Below are 18,652 nucleotides of genomic sequence, written 5' to 3' on the forward strand. Positions count from 1 at the left end.
ATTAATGTCAGTGGGGATACAGTCAGTGACACAGGGTGCTGGGGGAGAGGGGTCACTGCGGGACGGTGTGAGGGAGCTGGAATGACATCAGAGGAGATTTTGATTTCACTCCTGAGGCGGATTTTTATCTTTCAAAGCAAGATTCCTGACACCAATGATCCGGACCCATCCCAGTGTGAGATATATTCCGCCTCTCTCTCCCGCGGTACGGTGGCTTGGAGAGATTTTGTTCTGTGATGGGACCAGGCGAGACGTAAACCCGCATTCTTGTCTCGGCAGGAGGTGAAAAGGTTCGTGCTGGCGTCCGAACTGCTGCTCCGGCCGGCCGAGGCGCCGGGCTCGGGGAGACGGGAGCTGAGGACGAGCCCACCGAGGCGCCGCTGGAGCTCACGACGGCGCGACAGGACTGGCTGCAGGAACTTCTACTGGAAAACCTTCACGCAGTGCTGAGCGTGAGGATACAGTGCTGTATCCTCCTCCCCCAGCAGCGGCTCGGGGTCTGCGGACACGGCGGCTCGGGGTCTGCGGACACGGCGGCTCGGGGGTCTGCGGACACACAGCGCTCGGGGTCTGCGGATACGGCGGCTCGGGGTCCGCGGACACACGGCGGCTCGGGGTCTGCGGACACGGCGGCTCGGGGTCTGCGGACACGGCGGCTCGGGGTCTGCGGACACACAGCGCTCGGGGTCTGCGGACACGGCGGCTCGGGGGTCCGCGGACACACGGCGGCTCGGGGTCTGCGGACACGGCGGCTCGGGGTCCGCGGACACACAGCGCTCGGGGTCTGCGGACACAGCGCTCGGGGTCTGCGGACACGGCGGCTCGGGGTCTGCGGACACAGCGCTCGGGGTCCGCGGACACACAGCGCTCGGGGTCTGCGGACACGGCGGCTCGGGGTCTGCGGACACAGAGCGCTCAGGGTCTGCGGACACGGCGGCTCGGGGGTCTGCGGACACAGCGCTCGGGGTCCGCGGACACACAGCGCTCGGGGTCTGCGGACACAGCGCTCGGGGTCTGCGGACACGGGCGGCTCGGGGTCTGCGGACACAGAGCGCTCAGGGTCTGCGGACACGGCGGCTCGGGTCTGCGGACACAGCGCTCGGGGGTCCGCGGACACACAGCGCTCGGGGTCTGCGGACACAGCGCTCGGGGTCTGCGGACACGGCGGCTCGGGGTCTGCGGACACAGCGCTCGGGGTCTGCGGACACGGCGGCTCGGGGTCTGCGGACACGGCGGCTCGGGGGTCCGCGGACACACAGCGCTCGGGGTCTGCGGACACAGCGCTCGGGGTCTGCGGACACAGCGCTCGGGGTCTGCGGACACGGCGGCTCGGGGTCTGCGGACACAGCGCTCGGGGTCTGCGGACACGGCGGCTCGGGGTCTGCGGGCACAGCGCTCGGGGTCTGCGGACACGGCGGCTCGGGGTCTGCGGGCACAGCGCTCGGGGTCTGCGGACACGGCGGCTCTGGGTCTGCGGACACAGCGCTCGGGGTCTGCGGACACGGCGGCTCGGGGTCTGCGGACACAGCGCTCGGGGTCTGCGGACACGGCGGCTCGGGGTCTGCGGACACAGCGCTCGGGGTCTGCGGACACGGCGGCTCGGGTTCTGCGGACACAGCGCTCGGGGTCTGCGGACGCAGTGGCTGTTTTTGCTCATCGATCGCCGCCGGCTTGTTCCGCGGTAATAAAACTTGTATTCACGCACTCATCCCGAATGGCCACCTCCTGTTTGTGTGTGGGGGGGGGGGGTGGGCCGGAGGATGAGGACCAGGGGTAGTGTGGGAGGGAGAGGGGGAGTAAGGACCAGAAGTAGTGTAGGGGGGGAGGGGAGTGAGGACCAGGGGTATTGTGGAGGGAGAGGGGAGTGAGGACCAGGGGTATTGTGGAGGGAGAGGGGAGTGAGGACCAGGTATAGTGTGGAGGGAGAGGGGAGTGAGGACCAGGTATAGTGTGGAGGGAGAGGGGAGTGAGTACCAGGTGTAGTGTGGAGGGAGAGGGGAGTGAGGACCAGGGGTATTGTGGAGGGAGAGGGTAGTGAGGACCAGGTATAGTGTGGAGGGAGAGGGGAGTGAGGACCAGGGGTAGTGTGGAGAGAGAGGGGAGTAAGGACCAGGGGTAGTGGAGAGAGAGGGGAGTGAGGACCAGGGGTAGTGTGGGGGGGGAGTGGGTGAGGACCAGGGGTAGTGTGGAGGGGGGAGTGTGGACAAGGGGGAGTGTGGACAAGGGGTAGTGTGGGGGGGAGGGGACTGAGGACCAGGGGTAGTGTGGGGGGGAGGGGAGTGAGTACCAGGGGTAGTGTGGAGGGAGAGGGGAGTGTGGACAAGGGGTAGTGTGGAGGTGGGAGTGTGGACAAGGGGGAGTGTGGACAAGGGGTAGTGTGGGGGGGAGGGGAGTGAGGACCAGGGGTAGTGTGGGGGGAGAGGGGACTGAGGACTAGGGGTAGTGTGGGGGGAGGGGAGTGAGTACCTGGGGTAGTGTGGAGGGAGAGGGGAGTGAGGACCAGGGGTAGTGTGGGGGGAGGGGAGTGAGTACCTGGGGTAGTGTGGAGGGAGAGGGGAGTGAGGACCAGGGGTAGTGTGGGGGGGGGAGGGGACTGAGGACCAGGGGGTAGTGTGGGGGGAGGGGAGTGAGTACCTGGGGTAGTGTGGGGGGGGGAGGGGACTGAATACCAGGGGTAGTGTGGGGGGAGGGGACTGAGGACCAGGGGTAGTGTGGGGGGAGGGGACTGAGTACCAGGGGTAGTGTGGAGGGGGGAGTGTGGACAAGGGGGAGTGTGGGGGGGAGGGGACTGAGGACCAGGGGTAGTGTGGGGTGAGGGGAGTGAGGACCAGGGGTAGTGTGGAGGCAGAGGGGAGTGAGGACCAGGGGTAGTGGGGGGGGGGAGGGGACTGAGGACCAGGGGTAGTGTGGGGGGAGGGGACTGAGTACCAGGGGTAGTGTGGAGGGGGGGAGGTGTGGGGGGGGGGAGGGGACTGAGGACCAGGGGGTAGTGTGGGGGGAGAGGGGAGTGAGGACCAGGGGGTAGTGTGGGGGGAGAGGGGAGTGAGTACCAGGTGTAGTGTGGAGGGAGAGGGGAGTGAGGACCAGGGGTAGTGTGGAGGGGGGAGTGTGGGGGGGGAGGGGAGTGAGGACCGGGGTAGTGTGGGGGGAGGGGAGTGAGGACCAGGGGTAGTGTGGGGGGAGAGGGGAGTGAGGACCAGGGGTAGTGTGGAGGGAGAGGGGAGTGAGTTCCAGGGGTAGTGTGGAGGGGAGAGGGGAGTGAGTACCAGGGGTAGTGTGGAGGGAGGGGAGTGAGGAATTGGCGGGGGGTGATGGTTAGACTGGCTGCGGAGCTCCGGGGCGGGCTGGCCTCGGCGAGACGCGAGGTGAGGTGGCGCCTATCGAACCGCGGGACGGACTGCAGCGACTTGTTTTGGAAAAGCTCGGCGTCGTGCCGAGCTCGGTAACACGCGAAGCGACACCGAACATCTTCGTTTGGAAACCCTTCGTCGGCTGTTGAGGTGTGGAGGGTGGGAGCCGGGGGAGAGGGGTGGGTGGGTGAGGCACCCGGGACTGTGGGGACGTGGTGACCGCTCCTGAGGGGACAGCGGAGAGCGGTTGAAAGGGGGAAAGAGATACCGTTAAGCGAATGGGGGGGGGGGGGCAGTCACCAGGGAAGGGGGGCGTTGGTGTGTGAAGAGACCCTGGGGACCCGCGAGGAGAGGGGTGGTGGGTTTAGCGGCCATTCAGCCCCTCGACTCTGCCACGCTGCGATGGGAGAGATCAAGTACAGCCTCTCCTCCGCCTGCATGGAAACGAAAGACGATGACTGGGGAAAGAGCCGGTAATCTGTTATACAGCCACGGAACACTACAGTACAGAAGAAGGCCCTTCGGTCCATCTGGACCATGCTGAACTGTCATTCTAACTATCCCTGCATTCTAACTTCTCCCTCCATATCTGTCCCATCCCTGTGCTTATCCAAACTCCTCTTAAAGGTTGAAATCGAACCCACGTCTACCGCTTGTCACCCTCTGAGTGAAGATCCCCGCCCCCCCCCCATGTTAATTTATTTGTTTGTTTGTCGAGATACAAACGTGGAATAGGCCCTTCTGGCCCTTGGAGCCGTGTGGTTTTAATCTCTGATTTAACCCTAGCCTAATCACACGACAATGAGCACGGGAAAGAAACCCACGTGGTAGGTACATACATCAGGCAGTGGTGGAGTGGACCCCCGGTCACCTTGTACTGTAAAACATTGCAGTGACAACTACGCTGCTGGGCGGCCGAATTGTTCAGTGAGGAAAAGCCAGGAAATGGGAGTCACGGGAATTAACTGCTGCGGTGGTGAGACCAAATGAAGTCGCGCAGCACAGAAACAGGCTGTTTAGCCCATCTTCTTCATGCTGACCGAGATTCTTCAGGTGAGGGAAACCAGGGGTCCGTGAGCCAGTGACCATCGCAACACCAGGGGTACAGCGGGCCAGTAATTTTAAATTTCTGGGTGTCACTATCTCAGAGGGCCGGCCCCGGACCCATCATATCAATATTATTGCGAAGAAAGCACAACAGCGCCTCTACTTCCTCAGGAGTCTGTGGAGTTTCAGCATGTCATTGCTACATTTTGGTAGGAATAATCTAAATAGGACATACATGGTAAATGGTAGGGTGTTGAGGAATGCAGCTGAACAGAGTGATCTAGGAATAATGGTGCATAGTTCCCTGAAGGTGGAATCTCATGTGGATAGGGGGGTGAAGAAAGCTTTTGGTATGCTGGCCTTTATAAATCAGAGCATTGACTATAGGAGTTGGGATTGTAATATTAAAATTGTACAAGGCATTGGTAAGGCCGAATTTGGAGTATTGTGTACAGTTCTGGTCATCGAATTATAAGAAAGATGTCAACAAAATAGAGAGAGTACAGAGAAGATTTACTAGAATGTTACCTGGGTTTCAGCACCTAAGTTACAGGGAAAGGTTGAACAAGTTAGGTCTTTATTCTTTGGAGTGTAGAAGGTTGAGGGGGGACTTGATAGAGGTATTTAAAATTATGAGGGAGGTAGACAGTTGATGTGGATAGGCTTTTTCCATTGAGAGTAGGGGAGATTCAAACAAGAGGCTATGAGTTAAGAGTTAAGGGGCAGAAGTTTAGGGGTAACACGAGGGGGAACTTCTTTACTCAGAGAGTGGTAGCTGTGTGAACGAGCTTCCAGTAGAAGTGGTAGAGGCAGGTTCGGTATTGTCATTGAAAGTAAAATTGGATAAGTATATGGACAGGAAAGGAATGGAGGGTTATGGGCTGAGTGCGGGCCAGTGGGGACTAGGTGAGAGTAAGTGTCGGAATACAGGTCTAGATTGAGAAGAAGCATCTTAATTCTGAGACATTGTGTTATATAGTTGATTTATAATTTTAAAAGAAATCTTTTTATTACATTAGTCTGTAATATATTTATATTAAGATAGAGCTTGGCTTGAGAGTTTGAAAATAAATAAATCTCTTTTTAATATATAACACTGGTTTCCATGTTTGTTTCAGTTGAAATGTTTTGTGGTTACCTAGTTAATGAGTCAGGATAGAAAGCTTTTACATATACTTATTAATGCCCAGTATGTTTAGTGCAGTGAGCGTAGAAGGTTGAGGGGGAACTTGATAGAGGTATTTAAAATTATGAGGGAGGTAGACAGTTGACGTGGATAGGCTTTTTCCATTGAGAGTAGGGGAGATTCAAACAAGAGAACATGAGTTGAGAGTTAAGGGGCAAAAGTCTAGGGGTAACACGAGGGGGAATTTCTTTACTCAGAGAGTGGTAGCTGTGTGGAACGAGCTTCCAGTAGAAGTGGTAGAGGCAGGTTCGGTATTGTCATTTAAAGTAAAATTGGATAGGTATATGGACAGGAAAGGAATGGAGGGTTATGGGCTGAGTGCAGGTTGGTGGGACTAGGTGAGAGTAAGCGACTAGAAGGTCCGAGATGGCCTGATTCCGTGCTGTAATTGTTATATGGTTATAAAACCTTGGCAAACTGCTGCAGATGTGCACTGACTGGCTGCGATACGGCCTGGTGTGGGAACACCAAAGCCTTTGAGCGGAAAATCCTACAAAAGGTAGTGGATTCAGCCCAGTGCATCACGGGTAAAACCCTCCCAACCACTGAGCACATCTGCATGCCATATCGCCATAGAAAAGCAGAACCCGTCATCTCAAACATGAGAAAATCGGCAGATGCTTGAAATCCAAGCAACACACACAAAATGCTGGGGGAGCTGAGCAGGCCAGGCAGCATCTGTGGAAATGAGCTCAGTCGAGGTTTCAGGCCGGGACCTTTCGGGGGGCCTGTAGAAAAAACTGAGTAGGTGGGCGAGGGGAGGGAGAGCCACAAGGTGAGGGGTGAAACCAGGAGGGGGAGGGATGAAGTAAGGAGCTGGGAAGTTGATTGGTGAAAGAGATACAGGTCTGGAGCAGGGGGAGTCTGATAGGAGAGGACAGAAAGCCATGGAAGAAAGAAAAAGAGGGAGAAGCACCAGAGGGGGGTGATTAGCAGGCAAAGAGAGAAGGTGAGAGAGGGAAAAGGGAATGGGGAGTGGGGGTGTGGGGGGCATTACTGGAAATTTGAGAAATCGATGTTCATGCCAATAGGTTGGAGGCTACCCAGACGGAATATAAGGTGTTGTTCCTGCAACCTGAGTGTGGCCTTATTGTGATGGTAGACAAAGCCAGGGGCTGACATGTCGGAATGGGAATGGGAATTAAAATGGATGGTCACCGGGAGATCCCGCTTGTTTTGGTGGACAAAGCGTAGGTGCTCGTCGAAACAGTCTCCCGATCTACGTCAAGACCTGACGATATACAGCAGGCCACACCGGGAGCACCAGACACAGTATATGACCCTAACAGATAAGGTAGCTCCTCAGACTTTACTGGAGGCAAGTGCAAAGATTGCCGGGTCACGAGCAGAAATATTTAAATCATCCTTAGGGACAAGGAGGGTGCCAAGGAATTGTAGGAGAACCAATGTTGTTCCGCTGTTTGAAAAAAGGCTTTAAGCATAATCCAGGAAGTATAGTCGGTGGGTCTGACAGCAGCTGTGAGGAAGTTATTGGAAGGTGTTCTAAAGACTGGACATAAGAGTATTTGGACAGACAGGGACTGTTTAAGGATAGTCAGCATGGCTTTGTGTGTGGTAAGTCATGTCAAACCAATTTATAGAGTTTTGTCGAGGAAGTTGCCAGGAAAGTGGATGAAGGAAAGGCAGTGGATGTTGTCTCAATGGACTTTAGCAGGGCATTTGACAAGGTCCCACATGGGAGGTTGGTCAAGAAGGTCCAATCACTTGGCATTCAGGATGAGGTAGTTAACTGGATTAGAGGAGAAGCCAGAGGGTGGTGGTGGAGGGTTGCCTGTCTGACTGGAATCCTGTGACTAGTGGAGTGCCACAGGGATTGGTGTTGGGTCCTTTGCTGTTTGTCATCTATATCAATGATCTGGATGATAATGTGGATCAGCAAATATGCAGGTGCAGTGGACAGTGAGGAAGGCTATCATGGGTTGCAGAGGGATCTGCATCAGCTGGAAACGTGGACCAAAAGTGCAGATGGAATTTAACGCAGACAAGTGTGAGGTTTTGCACTTCGGTAGGACCAGGCAGGGTAGGTCTTACACGGTGAACCGTAAAACACTGAAGATTGTGGTAGACCAAAGGGATCTGGGAATGCAGGTACATAATTTGTTGAAAGTGGCATCACTGGTAGACAGGGCTTTAGGTACATTGGCCTTCATAAATCAATGTACTGAGTACAGGAGTGGGGATGTAACGTTGAAGTTGTATAAGACTTGGGTGAGGCCTAACTTGGAGTATTGTATGTAGCTTACCCACAGGAAAGATGTAAGCAAGGTTGAAAGAGTGCAGGGAAAATTTACAAGGATGTTCCCTGGTCTGCAGGACCTGGGTTAGAAGGAAAAAATTAAAAGGTTCTTTTATAATGTAGATGATAGAGAGGAGATTTGATAGGAGTGTATAAAATTATGAGGGATAGAGATAGGGTAAATTCAAGCAGGCTTTTTCCACTGAGGTTGGATGGGACTACAACCAGAGGTCATGGGTTAAGGCTGAAAGGTGAGAAGTTTAGGGGAAAGATGAGGGGAAACTCTTCACCCAGAGTGGGGAATAAGCTGCCAGCACAAGTGGTGCATGTGAGCTCGATTCCAATGTTTGAGAGAAGTTTGGATAGGTACATGGATGGTAGGGGTTTGGAGGGCTCTGTAGATCAATGGGAATAGGAGTTTAATGGTTTCAGCATGGGGTAGATGGGCCAAAGGGCCTGTTTCTGTGCTGTACTTCTCTATGACTCTAGGTACCTTCTGCACTTAATGAAGTGGTACCGAGTGTACGATCATGGTCTGCTGCTGATGAAGTGAACATCGACTGTTTACTCTTCATAGACACTGAGTCTCTCCAGCATGTGTGTGTGTTGCTTTGGATTTCCGGCATTTGCAGATTCTCTCACGTTTGTTCTGCTGCTGTAGCCCATCCACTTCACAGCTGGACGTGTTGGGAGAAGCTCTTCTGTAAGGTGTGATTATTTAAGTTACTGCTGCCTTCTGGTAGGCTTGACCCAGTCCGGCCATTCCCCTCTGACCTCTCTCATCAGCAGGGCATTTTCGCCCACAGAGCTGCCACTCACTGGATATCTTGTTTTCTGTTTCTCACACCATTCTCTGTAAACTTTAGAGACTGCTGTGCATGAAAACCCCAGGAGATCAGCAGTTTCTGAGATACTCAAACCACCCCATCTGGCACCGACAATTATTCTGTGGAAAAAGTCACTGAGATCATGTTTCTTCCCCATTCTGATGTTTGGTCTGAACCTCCTGATCTTGTCTGCATGCTCTAAGGCATTGAGTTGCTGCCACATGATTGGCTGATTAGACATTAACAAGCAGGAGTAGGCGTGTAGCTACTGAAGTGGCCACTGAGTGAAGGCTGTACAGATAGTGACACTAAGCAACATGTATGTTGTGGTGGCGAGGCGTCTGGTCGGGTGGGTTAGTGCTTGAGGGAAGTAACTGTGTTTGTGCCTAGTGGTCCTAATGTGCAGCTTGTTCATTCTCCTCCCTCATGGGAGTGGGACAAACAGTCCACGAGCAGGGTAGTTGGGACCCTTCATGATGTTACTGGCCTTTGTCTGGCACCTTTCCTGATGGCGGGTACGCTGGCGTGGGTGACGCGCTGGGCAATTTTACCCAGCCCGTTGAGCCCTTCTGTCGGCAGCAGTGCAGTTTCTGTACGACCGGGTTTGTAGACATTTTATTTCAACCTCAGAAGTGTCAAATGCCTTCTCCACCACCTTGTCTGTGACACCACCCTGTTCCCCCCACCCCCCCCCCCGTCCCTCGGTTGTACAACAACTCCCCCCCCCCCCCCCCCAGTCCTGCTGTTCACCGTGGAAGTCTAACCGTGAGTGGGCAAGATGCAGACAGAGTGGCAGACTCCTGGCTCCAGAAGACCCAGCAAAGGAGCCAAGTGAACCCCAGTCTGCTCAATCCCTGGATCGGACGGGCAGGGAGTCGGCCAAACTTGCCAGCAAGGAGGAGTGAAATGGAATTAACCGAGACGGAGTGAAAAACCTGTCTTGTGTAGTGTTCATACAGATCAGATCATTACACAGTGCATTGAGGTAGAACAAGGTGAAACAATGACAGAGTGCAGAATAACCAGGTTCAGGAACAGGTTCTGACCCAGTGGGATAACTTCACTCACCACAACCTACAGACCCACTTTCAAGGATTCTACAACTCATGTGGTCAATATTATTTATTTGTTTGTTTGTTCTTATCATTCAGGGAGCAAGACGGTAGCGTAGCTGTCAGCGCAAGGTTATAACAGTTTGGGGTGAATGGAGTTCAGCGTTCAGTTCCGGAGCCTTCTGTAAGCGCTCATACGATCCTGCAGCTGCCTGTGAGGAGTTTATACGAGCTCTCTGTGAACGTGTCAGCGTTCACCGGGTGCAGTGCAGAATGAAGCTGGTGGTGAACAGTGCAGGCAGAGAGTAACTTGGTCTTATCAGAGTTCCGAAACAAGAAAGGTCTGTTCAGCCACAGGTGGCGGGGGGTGGGGGACGACGACAGATAGAGGTATAACACAGATACTTGCAAGGTGCTACATTTTTGGATGTCAAGCTGAACTTCAAAGTTCAAATTAGATTTATCATTACAGAACATAATGTCACCATTTACAACCGTGACATAAATTTTCTTGCAGGCATACTCCATAAATCCAGAGTTGAATAATAACCATAACGGAATCAATGGAAGGCCACACCAACTTGGGCGTTCAGCCAGTCTGCAAAGGATGCCAAGCTGTGCAAATACAAAGCTGAGGTGGGGTGAGGTGAGGTGAGGTCCTCCGTCGGTGAGAGTGACCATGGATATTGCATCCCAGCCCGGGCAGTATGAGATGGAGAGCAAGCTGTTGCCCATGTAGCAAGCTTCCCTCTCCACACATCCCATGAACCCAAAGGAACGGCAGAGACCGATACATTTTGGTACCTAGCATCGCGGGAGTTTCTAGTCACTGTAGATCTCAATATAGGTCTGCCTTAGGGACTCCAGCTCCGGATTTTCCCCTCGGGGTTTACTCCCGAAGCCGTCCCTGTGAGTGGGGGTAGCTACAAGGCAGCCAAGGGGGGTTTGAGATCAGAGTTTTCCTTCTCCTAGAAGAGCTGCCAACCAACTCCCCAAAGCGAATGGTTTTAAGACACCAGTAACCACCTTTGCCCCTTCTCCTGTCAGTAGAAACGGTTGCGCGGGGCTAAACCACACGTGAAGGCCAGGAGCTGGACTTGGTTGTAGGAGGCTATTTGAAGCACACGCCGTTGGGAGCATTTAATGGGTGGTGGGAGCTTGTCCCCAGTACCACCCTCAGCTATAATAACCTTATCAACCAAATAGAAAGGAAAGAAATAAATAATTATTATTGGTCTTACTTATGAGAGACCACGTTAGGGACCTGGAGCTGCGGCTCGATGACCTACTGTTTATTAGGGAGAGTGAACAGGAGATAGAGAGGAGCTACAGGGAGTTAGACACCCCGAGACTGCAGGAGTTAGATAAGTGGGTGGTAAGCTAGGAAAGCAAAGGAGAAAGCTCAGATAGTAGAGAGCACCCTTGTGGCCATCACCGTCAGTAATCATGATCTCATTTTGGATGTGGTTGAGGGGGGACAACCTGACAGAGGACGACCACAGCCACCAGGTCCCTGGCACTGAGCCTGGTTCCGTGGTGCAGAAGGGAAAGAGGAAGATGAGGAATGCGTTATTCATAGGGGATTCCATAGTGAGGGGAACAGACAGGAGGTTCTGGCAACCTTGGTGTGTTGCCTCCCAGGTACGGGATATCTCAGATTGGGAGCAGAGCATTCTGAAGGAAGAGGAAGTCTTGGTACACGTTAGTACCAATGACATAGGTAGAAAAACGGAGGAGGTCCTGAAGAGAGAATTCAGAGAGTAAGGTAGGAGGACCTCTAGTGCTAGCGAGTGCAAGAATAGCATGATCAGGTATATTAATGTCTGGCTGAAAGACTGGTGTAGGAGGCAAGGCTTCAGATTCCTGGATCACTGGGGCCTCTTCTGGGGGAGGTACGACCTGTACAAAAAGGATGGGTTACACCTGAACCCAAAAGGGTCCAATATCCTAGCGTGCACATTTAATACAGCTGTTAGGGAGGGTTTAAACTAATTTGGCATGGGGATGGGAACTGGAGTGATAGGGTTGAGGAAGGGGAAAACAGAAATAAATCAAAGATAGCGTGCAAGAGAAATTATGGAAAAAACAGGCAGGAGATGAGGCTTAATCAAAGCCAGTGACATGAGTTACAGGGCAATAGAGGCGTGGTGCAGTTAAAACAGAAAGCAACAAATACTGGACTGAAAGTGTTATACTTGAATGCACACAGCATAAAAAATAAATTGGACAATCTTGAAATACAGCTACAGATTGGCAAGTATGACGTTGTGGTCATCTCTGAAACTTGGCTAATCGGGGTGGGGTGGGGGGGGGGTTGAATGTCCAAGGATATACGGTGTATCAGAAGGATAGGTTAGTAGGTGGGGGGGGGTGGCTCTGTGTATAAGAAATAATATTAAATCATTAGAAAGGGATGACATAGGATTTGGAAGGTGTAGCGTCTCTATGGGTTGAGTTAAGAAATGGCAAGGGTAAACGGGATCCTAATGGATCCTGTATACAGGCCTCCAAACAGCAGCCGGGATGTGGATTCCAAATTACAGCAGGAGATAGAAAAGGTGTGTCAGAAAGGCAATGTCACAATAATCGTTGGGGTTTTAACATGAAAGTGGTTTGGGAAATCCAGGTCAGTACTGGACCTCAAGAGAGAATTTGTAGAATGTCTACGAGATGGCTTTTTAGAACAGCTTGTTGTTGAGCCCACTAGGGAATTGGGTGTGCTGGATTGGGTGCTGTGCAATGATCCAGAGGTGATAAGAGAGCTTAAGGTTAAGGAACCCTTAGGGAACAGTGATCACAATATGATCGAGTTCACTTTGAAATTTGAGAAGGAGAAACTAAATTCAAATCTGTCAGTATTTCAGTGGAATAAAGGAAATTACAATGGGGAACTGGCCAAAGTTGACTAGAAAGGGACATTTACAGGAAGGACAGCAGAGCAGCAATGGCCGGAGTTTCTGTGAAAAATGGAGGAAGTACAAGACAGATATATTTCAAATAAGAAGAAATTTTCAAAGGGAAGAAGGACAGTACCGTGGCTGACAAGTGAAGTCAGAGCCAAAGTAAAAGCAAAAGGGAGGGCATACAAGGAAGCCAGAGCTAGTGGGAAGATAGAGGATTGGGAAGCTTTTAAAAACTTGCAGAAAGAAACTAAGAAGGTCATTAGGAAGGAAAAGATGAATTATGAAAGGAAGATGGCGACTAATATCAAAGAAAATACTTTTTTTTAAGTATATAAAGGGTAAAAGAGAGTTGAGGGTAGATATAGGACCGATACAAAATGACACTGGAGATATTGTAATGGGAGACGCAGAGATGGAGAGGAACTGAATGCATATTTTGCATCAGTCTTCACAGTGGAAGATATCTGCAGTATACCGGACATTCAGGAGCGTCAGGGAAGTGAAGTTTGTGCAGTGAAAATTATGACTGAGAGGGTGTTCAGGAAGCTTAATGGTCTGAGGGTGGATAAATCTCCTGGACCTGATGGAATGCACCTTCGGGTTCTAAAGGAAGTAGCTGGAGAGATTGTGGAGCCATTAACAATGATCTTTCAAGAATCACAGATTCTGGCATTGTACCGGATGACTGGAAAATTGCAAATGTTACTCTGCTATTTAAGAAGGGTGGGAGGCAGCAGAAAGGAAACTATAGACTTGTCAGTCTGACATCAGTGGTTGGGAAGTTGTTGGAATCGATTGTTAGGGATGAGATTATGGAGTACCTGGAGGCACATGACAAGATAACCAAAGCCAGCATGGTTTCCTGAAGAAAAATCCTGCCTGACTAACCTACTGCAATTTTTTGAGGAAATTATAAGCAGGGTAGACAAAGGAGATGCAGTAGGTGTGGTGTACTTGGATTTTCAGAAGGCCTTTAACAAAATACCGCACATGAGGCTGTTTAGCAAGATAAGAGTCCATGGAATTACAGGGAAGTTACTAGCATGGGTGGAGCATTGGCTGATCAGCAGAAAACAGAGAGTGGGAGTAAAGGGATCCTATTCTGCCTGGCTGCTGGTACCAGTGGAGTTCCACAGGGGTCGGTGTTAGAACCACTGCTTTTTACGATGTATGTCAATAATTGGACTGTGGGATTAATGGATTTGTGGCTAAATTTGTCGATGATGCAAAGAGTGAGTAGTGTTGAGGAAACAGAGCCTGCAGAGAGACGTAGATAGTTTAGAGGAATGGGCAAAGAAGTGGCAAATGAAACACAATGTTGGAAAGCGTATGGTCGTGCACTTGGGTGGAAGAAATAAACGGGCAGACTAATATTTAGATGGGGAGAGAATTCAAAATGCAGAGATGCAAAGGGACTTGGGAGTTCTTGTGCAAGATACTCTAAAGGTTAACCTCCAGGTTCAGTTAGTGGTGAAGGCAAATGCAATGTTGGCATTCATTTCTAGAGGTATAGAATATAAGAGCAGGGATGTGATGTTGAGGCTCTATAAGGCACTCGTGAGACCACACTCAGAGTATTGTGTGCAGTTTTGGTTTTTCTTATTTTAGAAAGGATGTACTGACATTGGAGAGGGTTCAGAGAAGATTCACGAGAATGATTCCAGGAATGAAAAGGTTACCGTATGAGGAACGTCTGGCAGATCTTGGGCTATATTCCCTGGAGTTCAGGAGAATGAAGGGGGATCTCATAGTGCCTTCAAAACCATACAGCCCTCATTGCTGGGGGAGAAGCTCTGTTCAATGCAGGTTGTCACTTCCATTGTATCCTGGATAATGGACTACCTGACCAGTTTGTGCGGATTCAGAGCTGTGTGTCAGATGTGGCTATAAGCAGCACTGGGGGCCCCTCAAGGGACTGTGTTGGCTCCCTTCCTGTTTACCCTGTATACCTCAGACTTTAGATACAACACTGAGTCATGTCATCTGCAGAAATTCTCTGATGACTCAGCAGTAGTTGGGTGCATACAGGGAGGATGAATACAGGCCCTGGTGGAGGGCGTTGTAGAATGGTGCAAGCTGAATCATCTGCCGCTCAACATCAGTGTGACAAAGGAGACGGTGATGGACTTTAGGAAAACTGAGCCTGTACTGCTCCCTGTTACTGTTGATGGTGAGGATGTGGATGTGGTGAGGACCCACAAGTACCTGGGGGTGCAGTTGGATGACAGACCAAAATAGAGGCTGTGTACAAGAAGGGCCAGAGTCACCTCTACTTCCCGAGGAGACTGAGGTCCTTTGGAGTGTGCAGGCCTCTCCTTCACATGTTCTGCCAGTCTGCTGTCACCAGGACAATCATCTACGCGGTGGTGTGCTGGGGCAATGGCATCAACACGGGTGATGCCAACAGGCTCAATAAACTGATTAGAAAGGCCGGCTCTGTTCTAGGAGTCAAGCTGGTCATACAGGAGTCTGTGGTAGAATAAAGACATCCTTCTGTTCGGACACTGTGTCTGTCTTTTGCACATCAGTTGAATGCCCAAGTTGCTGCGGTCTTTCATTGATTCTGTTACGGTTATTATTCAATTATAGTTTTATCGAGATTGCCCACAAGAAAATGAATCTCAGTGTTGTATATGGTGACATATATGAACCCTCCCCCGCTTTTCTGCACAACCTGCTCATTAACCCCTCGCTAACAGCCAGTGGGTTCCGTGGCGAACAACCCACCATTCCTCGGGCATTGTACGTCCAGAGTGCACACCGCTTTGGAGATTCGGATACCTTGCCCACCCGAAGCCTGGTTTGTGTGAATCCTGTGTGATTTATTGCCCCTGGTAAGAAATAACAGGTCGTACACTGCATAAAGAAGTGTATTTAAGAATGTTAATTTAAGCAAACAATGAATGAAAGAAAAAACAACACAGAGGGCCCATCACACTTAAACAGCCTGAGGTGCACCTCAGTTAGAGCTCACCTTGAACCTCACTGCTACTCACACGCCGGAGCTCGGTCTGCGTGAAAGCCACGTTGCCGATGTCGCTCGAAATCCATCTCCAACAAGCGGGTATCCACGGGCGTCTTCTCCCTTCCTTGTTGAAGCCGTTCATCTGCACAGAGCACCTTGTGCCACAGGGACTGCAGCATCCTCAGCCACGTTTGCCCACGTCTTCCCGCCAACTAAACCTTCAACCCAGCACCCTACAGAACCTTCTCCCAATTCCACTACCCTGACAGGACATTCCTAAGAGGAACAACAAAGCCTCTTCTCTCAGCTGAGAGCAGAACAGACTGCTCTTGTAGAACTGCTAAGATGAAATACCCACAGCATTGCAGCAAAACCCTTAACCAGGGCGTTACATGTATGTATGAACTGCGATAATACATTTAGTTTGCACTTTGGATGCCGATGGGCAGGTGAGTGGTGGCTATCCGTTATGGACGTTCAGCTGGGAGCCGGCCATCACCACGGATATCTTCCAGACGCGATGACCAGGAAGGTGGTAGCCACCATTCGGGTCACGCCCTCTTCTCGTTCCTGCCATCGGGGAAGAGGTGCAGGAGCCTGAAGACCCACACTCAATATTTTAGGACAGCTTCTTCCCCCTCTGCCACCCGATTTCTGAATGGTCCGTGAACACTTCCTCGCTATTCATTGTTTATTTGGTTGTGTAATCTAAAATCACTTTATGCGTTCACACTGTACTGCTGCCACAAAACAACAAATTTCATGTCATACAAGCCAATAATAAACCTGATTTGGATCTGAGCCTCAGCTTTCAGGGGTTTTTACTGAGGGACAGGAGGGGCCCAGGCAAGACCCTCCGAGGTGAGAGGTGGGGTCTAGAACGTAGAACACACACTCATTGGCCATTGTATTCGGTGCCTCCTGTTCATGGCCTTCTGCTGCTGTAGCCGCGGCAGTTCGAGGTTCGACGTGTTGTGTGTTCAGAGATGCTCTTCTGCACTCCACTGTTATTCGAGTTACTGTCGCCACTCACCGGGCATTTCTTATTTTGTTGTTGTTTTTCTTCAGACCAATCTCTGTAAACTCTAGAGTCTGTTGTGTATGAAAATCCCAGGAAATCAGCAGTTTCTGAGATACTCAAACCATCCCATCTGGCACCAACAATCATTCCATCGTCAAAATCACTGAGATCACATTTCTTCCCCATTCTGATGTTTGGTCTGAACGACAATTGAATCTCCTGACCATGTCTGCGTGCTTTTATGCATCAAGTTGCTGCCACATGATTGGCTGATTAGATATTTGCATTAATGAGCAGGTGTACAGGTCTACCTAATAAAGTGGCCACTGAGCCTAGAACATTGAGCATAGTATAGGCCCTTCGGCCTGCAGTGATGTGCCAGTCTTTTAACCTAAAGTCAATCTAACCCTTCCATCGCGCATAGCCTGATGTTTTTCCGTCACCCGCGTGCCTATCTGAGAGCTTCTTGAACACCCCTTTTGAATCGGCCGCTGCTGTCGATCTCTGGGAGCAGGTTTCATGCACCCGCCATTCTCTGTGTAAAAAAACCCACTGACATTTCCCCCTCCAATCAAATCCAAATGATGCCCCCTCGTATTATCCATCTCCGCCTTGGCTGTCCACTCTGATCGATGCCTCTTATCATCTTGTGCTTGTCCGTCCCCCTCCTTCCCCTGGCGTGCTCAACCTTTCCTGGTAGGACATGCTCTCTAACCCAGGCAGCACCCACGTGTGGCGACATCACAATCCTCGTTGGCGCAAAACCACTGTATGTTTCCACATCTGGATGTACACGTTCCGATTCCCAAATGGACACTGAACCAATGGAGTGAGTTTTATTCAGAGTATTAAACCGTTCCACATCTTCCATTTATTTTGCTTTTCCTTCTGTCGCTTAATATTGTAAAAATCACCTGAAAGCATGGCCAAAGATTATCCAGGCATTTGGGGAGGGGAGTGACTCCGTGTGAGATACCAGGAATAGCCTGCACTGTTCACCTTCACACATCCTGGTGTCTCAAACCCCGCCCACCCCCCCACAACTTCCCATCGTTCCCGGGCTTCTCCCACGCTCTTCTTCCCAGTGTCTTAATTCCCGGTGTCTCAGCCGCCATCCTGGTTCCCGGATTCCATACCCCTCCCCATACACACTCCCCCTGGTCCTCACTCCCCTCCCCCCTACACGATCCCTGGTCCTCACTCCCCTCCCCCCTACACTCCCCCTGGTCCTCACTCCCCTCCCCCCTACACGACCCCTGGTCCTCACTCCCCTCCCCCCTACACGACCCCTGGATCTCACTCCCCTCCCCCCCACACGACCCCTGGTCCTCACTCCCCTCCCCCCTACACGACCCCTGGTCCTCACTCTCCTCCCCCTACACGATCCCTGGTCCTCACTCCCCCCAACCCACACGACCCCTAGTCCTCACTCCCCTCCCCCCCACACTACCCCTGGTCCTCACTCCCCTCCCCCTACACTCCCCCTGGTCCTCACTCCCCTCCCCCCTACACGATCCCTAGTCCTCACTCCCCTCCCCCTACACTCCCCCTGGTCCTCACTCCCCTCCCCCCTACACGACCCCTGGTCCTCACTCCCCTCCCCCTACACGACCCCCGGTCCTCACTCCCCTCCCCCTACACGACCCCTAGTCCTCACTCCCCCCAACCCACACCCCCCCCCGGTCCTCACTCCCCTCCCACCACACTACCCCTGGTCCTCACTCCCCTCCCCCCTACACGATCCCTGGTCCTCACTCCCCCCAACCCACACCCCCCCCCCGGTCCTCACTCCCCTCCCCCCACACGACCCCTGGTCCTCACTCCCCCCAACCCACACACCCCCGGTCCTCACTCCCCCCAACCCACACCCCCCCCGGTCCTCACTCCCCTCCCCCCTACACGATCCCCGGTCCTCACTCCCCCCAACACACCCCCCCCCGGTCCTCACTCCCCTCCCCCCCACACGACCCCTGGTCCTCACTCCCCCCAACCCACACCCCCCCGGTCCTCACTCCCCTCCCCCCCCCACACGACCCCTGGTCCT

The sequence above is a fragment of the Hemitrygon akajei genome, chromosome 6, assembly GCF_048418815.1.
Source record: "Hemitrygon akajei chromosome 6, sHemAka1.3, whole genome shotgun sequence".
NCBI classification, from domain to species: domain Eukaryota; kingdom Metazoa; phylum Chordata; class Chondrichthyes; order Myliobatiformes; family Dasyatidae; genus Hemitrygon; species Hemitrygon akajei.